Genomic DNA, 6,604 nt, shown 5'->3' with positions numbered 1-6,604 from the left:
AGTCCCCTGTTCTCCTATTCTTTCTAACACCTCTTCATTTCTAACCTTCTCTACCCACGGTATCCTCATCATTCGCCTGTCACCTCACATTTCTAACGCTTCTAACCTTTTCTATTCTGCCGCGCCCAGTGCCCATGTTTCGCACCCGTACAGACTCGACCCTGCGCTATCCTCTGCTTTATATCTCTACTATTCCTTCCGTCCTAACTTATCTGACATCCCAGATACATAAAATCGGCCACTTCTTCTAATTTTTCGGCTCCATCATGTTAAATGCGATCGTTACGTACCAAATCCTCCGCAACAACTTCTTCAACGTTTATTGTCGTTGTTCTTCCGCCAAATTATTATTCACCAATTCACCGACGCCTTAAGGTTATTAGCAAATGTTTCGTCGACAATTTACTTTTCATCTTACGCGCATACATATGTACGTATTAGGTGCCCACGTAAGGATATTATTAGTTACCACCACCGAAGCACGAATCCGAATCAAGGAACTGCATTAATAATAAAAGACACTCGTACATTTGTTAAGCAATTTTTTTTATTTTAACTAACGCAGTTATGACTCACGACAATTTATTCCGCGCCATAAACAGAAAAAGACATTGCAAATAAACGGTAAATAAAAATGGGCATGAATATTATTCAAAACTGCAGTACAAAGTCATTTGAATTCTAGCCATGAAAAATAATTTTGTTGTTCTAATCTTAATCGCTTTATAAATGTACTATTTATGGATAAAAACTGCAAATTATACAGATGTAAGATAATTAACGAAAATATAAACAGAATACGGTTTAATTAAGTAGCAGAGATAGCAAAAACAAGTGGAATTAGGGCAATCCTGAAGGGATGAATTAAACTAATCGGAAAGATCGAACACGGCCCGGGAAATTGCGGTGTAGCTTTATAGGTAAGGGTATGGAAACAGGTGGAATTGAGACGGTCCTAATGCGATCAATTAAATTTCGCATTTGATTATCGCAATTGAGTCCTGTAATTAAGGACTGACTGTTATTTTATTACTACAGAATTAAGTTGCCAAGGTCTACGTAACACGTCCGGTTTCAAATAAGATGATAATGATGATTTCGGCGCCTTCTTGTTATCCAGGTGCGTTTTGTTTTCGTCACAATGTGTTTTATTGGATCATTAGAGGACGATTTTCACAACACGACCAATTTTTCATCATCCTTGTGCCACATGCAGCTATAAAGTACGTCTTAAAAATGTTACATAATAACGCAATTGTATCTACTATTATTTTGTAGAAAGTCAAAGAGTGGAAGCTAATTTTAAATAGAAGATCTACAAACTACTAATTATACCGTAACAAAGAAATATTTTTTTTCTCTTAACGAAGTCCTTATTAAAAAATATTTATCTCATTAAAAGTTTTTAACGCGTATGTAGATTATTTTTATAACAGTATCTAACGATTCAAACATTTGCAATAAGCGATATTAGTAAATATTTACCTACTTATCGGACGTGTATTATTTGAATTTGCAAATGATATTAATCAAGTGTGCAAAAAAGTTCGTTTTTTTCATAGAGCGAATGCATTTGGTAAGCAGTAGGATACGACAACATTGTCAAAGACTAGCAAATCAATCATTAATAAAAAGGACCGCGTATGCAATTTTTCGTTACGTAATTGAAACTTAATTACAAAACAGGATCTTCAGTTAAATTGAAATAAGGAGTTACACATCAACAGAAAATAAAAGCATTAAAACTTTTTTACTGTATACATTTATATTCTTTGTAAAATTCTAAGAAATATTTTCCTTTACAGTTTTTCAATCGGATGGTTAATAATGGAGTAATTGACGTTTACAGTTGAGTCGCGATGTTCGCTGCAAACAGAAGTACGCTGACAGCAATTTGTTTCTTTATGCAGCGGAGACACTGTGCTCTGATTGGTTAATTTTTAAATCGTCAATTACTCAATAAATATACGTCCGATCGAAAAACTGAAAAGGAAAACATGTCTTAGAATTAAATGGAGAATCTAGTGACAAAAAGTCATAAAAGTAAAAAAGACAACGAAATCTTACTCAACCCCATTAGCCAATAATGATATTTGCGAGTACTAATTGCGTAAACAAACTAGTGTTGATGTTAATTTCTAGTAATTAACGGTAATAAAGTCAGTCCAGCCACCTTCAGGTAATTATAGTGGATATTGCAACAAAACTCTAGGTAACATAAATATCTGCCATGTAGGTGCACTCACAGGGGTCATATATTTTCAGTTCTCATGTCTGCACAATTATTATCCCATTATTAACAAAGGATGGACCGCTGTTATTATTTCAGTACTTTTTAAAACACTTAATACCTAATTTTAATTCCAATTAGTAGTAATTGTGAGAGAAACTGGGTGAAGGACTTTTTACCTTTAAAGGTTCTAAAATTACCAGGTCTAAATGTGTGTAAAACATAACTATACGTAAAATTTATATATTTTTCTTATGTACAATTCACTTTTGTTGCTAAAAAAATGCAAAATAAAATAAAAGTTTTAAGTAATACGGAAATGTAATAACTTTAAATTATTTCCCGTTTGAGAGACGTTTTAAAATTTATTGTCCGTTATATTTTATTTGACATTAGTAAACCTACCGGTTTTGAGCATAAAACTAAATATGTAATTAGGTGCTTAATTAGTAAAACCGCGGCTGTAATTTAATAATTTCAATTTTACACGGCGACAGCACAGCCGCTTCGTGTATGGTCACCTTCACCTGGCTTGAGTGATGATTATAATAAAACGTATCGTAAATCAAGTTACCTTAGAGCGTCGTCGACAAGTTCACAATTTAGTAAAAAAATTTTTCTGAAGTAACCAGTCAAATAAATTAGCACCTGAGTAATGTAAATACATGATAGATTTTATATCTTTATTTTCGCCGTCGCCAATGCATAGATAAATAAGTATGTTGTTATGTTGTTAAAAATAATGTATATATTCTTGATATTAGGTACTACATATACCACACACAAAATGTCATCGTGAATAATCGGACAATATAAATAATTATCCTTTAAAAGTTGCTAGTTACTAGGAGACGTTTAACGATAACATTGATTCTAAATTTGCAGTAAGTTTTGATCATAAAATGTTAAAATGTTTCCTGTTCTGCTGAATACTATAAATAACTATTATACGAGTGACTCGTTTGTTTCAATTGTTAGCTGTTTCTTGGCAACGCAACCGCATTGTTATACGAGTGACTCGTTTGTTTCAATTGTTAGCTTTTTCTTGGCAACCCCATTGTTATACGAGTGACTCGTTTGTTTCAATTGTTAGCTGTTTCTTGGCAACCGCATTGTTATACGAGTGACTCGTTTGTTTCAATTGTTGGCTGTTTCTAGGCAACAGCATTGTTGCCCGCGTGACTCGTTTGTTCTATTTGTTTGCAAGTCTCTTAGCAACCGAATTGCTGCTCGCGTGACTCGTTTATTTTGACATCAGGAAACCCTGTCAGTAACATGGTACATCACGAGCTGTACATTTATACTAACAATCGCCTTAATGCGATAAACATTTTGAATCTCTGTAGATACAGCAATCGTTGTTGAGCAATATCGTTCTCACTTATCTCAGTCATCTGCGATTCCAGCATATAAATCATCACCGACACATCCCACGCCTCCTCTGCTCTCGTCCGATGGACTGAAAGCTGAAAGCTCACTCTTGATCCAGAATGCGACTTAAAACGGCGCAAGGTACGAAGCCGTGCAACGACTACTTCGATTATAATAGCAAAGTAATGTTGCATAACGCAGATAACTAGGCGTGGTAACCTTAACCTATGCATTTGGTCACGATATTCCGCTGGTATTGTTGAAGAAGACGAAGTACCTAGGTACCATGGAGAGAAAGAGCAAACAACAATCAATTGAACGATATTGTCGACGACATGAATTAACAAACAATCCCAAAAAATACATATAAAAATGAACGAAAATATCCTGCTTATAGTTTAATACAAAGCTCAGTAGTTCTGGGTTGTTGCTCAGGTGTAAAATTATTCTAAATTGATAGAACTTTTTTTAACAGTTAGATGTAAATTATGCCATTTAGGTTTGTTCACTCCTGGAATAGTTTACGCCAATTATTGTGAACGAATACTTGATATGATGGTAGGTACCAATGGTACCAATACTCAGTTGCTGTATAAACGGGTGGCATTTAGGCAGAGTAGTCTATTTCGTGACTGTTTTTATCGATAATTGGGAACCCACTATAAACACAGTATTAACTTTAGAAAATCTTGATTGTTTAGTTAATATTATGAAGATGTAATAAGAACAATAAATATTCACTTTGAATGTCACTAAACTTCTACCAGACATAAAAATTAGATACAAAAAAAAAGTTGATTCTGATTTGCACCCCCCTCAATTAGTTGTTACTTAACAATCGCAATGTTCTTCTCATGTATTGTTTGTTTCATTTGTCTACTAGTTTCTTGGTAACCGCATTGTTGTCCGCAGGACTCGTTTGTTTCATTTGTCTAGTAAATTCATGGCAACCGCATCGTTATACGCATGACTCGTTTGTTTCATTTGTCTAGCAATTTTTTAACAAATACATCGTTGTTATAATGACTCGTTTATTTCATTTGTCTAGCAATTTCTTAACGAACACATCGTTGTCATAATGACTCGTTTATTTCATTTGTCTAGCAATTTCTTAACGAACACATCGTTGTCATAATGACTCGTTTATTTCATTTGTCTAGCAATTTCTTAACAAACACATCGTTGTCATAATGACTCGTTTGTCTCATTTGTCTAGCAATTTCCACACAATCACATCGTTGTCATAATGACTCGTTTGTTTCCTTAGTCTAGCAGTTTCTTGGCAATGGCATTGTTGCCCTTATGACTCGTTTGTTTCATTTGTCTAGCGATTTCTTAACGAACACATCGTTGTCATAATGACTCGTTTGTTTCATTTGCCTGGCAATTTCTTAACGAACACATCGTTGTCATAATGACTCGTTTGTCTCATTTGTCTAGCAATTTCCACACAATCACATCGTTGTCATAACGACTCGTTTGTTTCCTTAGTCTAGCAGTTTCTTGACAATGGCATTGTTGCCCTTATGACTCGTTTGTCTCATTTGTCCAGCAGTTTTTTTGGCAACGGCATCGTTATCCGCGTGACTCGTTCGTTTAGGTACACTGTTATTCTTTCTCTCATCAATTATGTCGTTTAAAACAATTGTTTTTGTTAACGAATCACGGAAATGTCTACTGGAAGGTTTATGTGTAGTGTACTTGTTACGACGCAATAAACGAAACGCATTGAAAGTAATTGTTTATGTAACATACATACCTCTGACGAGATATCTAGCTAGTACCTTCGCAACTGAAATTATTCAAATGCCCACGGCATCACCGAGGATATCTCAACTGAATTCCTCATGAAACAAAAACAAAACAAAAAGAAATATATAAAACAATAGCCTATGGGAACAAGATCAGCGGCGATTATTCGAGGTTATCCATCAAGTTTGTAAAACGACTACAGACCATGTAACCCAATTTTTTTTCTATCCTACCTACATATAAAAACAAAACAGAGGCGGCACTACTAGAAAATATCTGTAGTTAAGAGAATTTTCTCAAAATTTGGAAATTCTACCCTGACAATTTTGTCCTACAACAACAACCTTAAAATATTGTTACGCTGTCATCCTTAATGAAGTCCTATTCATTGCATCAATGATGGATGCTACATCACCTATGTCGCTGTCGGTTGAAGAACACAATAATTCCAGTTTAGCATTTCACTCCGAAACCATCCGCAAGAATTTTATAACAATCGACATTCCTTGGTCCGTGTGATTCCCCTTATAAGGAGAAGATGAAGAAATCATAAATCTCGCTCCGTACGCATCACTCAATTAAAGCGCCATGTATTACAACATTGACATGTGTAGTTGCAGTTAATGGTTTTCGACAAGGATTGTCGTAAGTCAGAAGGACACGGTCGGATCAGGATAACAAATTGAAAACGATATAAATCAATGACACCGGTACGGCCTGTGTAGTAATAACAATGTTCATTATTTATATATGTAACATGCATTTAAATTCATTTTGCGACCGGTGCGATATGTTATACAGGCCTGACGCTAGAAGCTGGCGGAAATTTTTAAATGGCGTGAATGCGCGGTGGCAAAGGTAGGCAGTTTTAGGTATAAAGATTGCAGCCCTCATTCTTCTGTATTCCTATCAGGGGCGTAGATTAAATATTTTAAAAAAAAGTGAGCAAGTAATAGACAGACAAACAGAAGAACTAATTTTTGATGTTGGTGACAGCGATAGAGATTCCCATGATGACAGTGAATGAAAACTAACTATAAAACAAAAGCAATAGGTTAATTTTTTCTTTTTGGTAAGTTATGTTTTTACATTATTTTCTAGTACGCTACTGTCCTATCTGTATTAATACTATAATTTACGCCTACTGAAAGCTTATTTGTGTATCGGTTCCAAGTGACTTACCCAAATAGGTCATAAATGGGCAAGTACCTGTGCGACCGCTCGCCAGCTTCCTTCGTCAGACCTGTACTT

Source organism: Agrilus planipennis, unplaced genomic scaffold, assembly GCF_000699045.2.
Source record: "Agrilus planipennis isolate EAB-ADULT unplaced genomic scaffold, Apla_2.0 scaffold282, whole genome shotgun sequence".
NCBI classification, from domain to species: Eukaryota; Metazoa; Arthropoda; class Insecta; order Coleoptera; family Buprestidae; genus Agrilus; species Agrilus planipennis.
The sequence above is the reverse complement of the archived record's forward strand: the minus strand, read 5'-3'. Positions refer to the sequence as shown.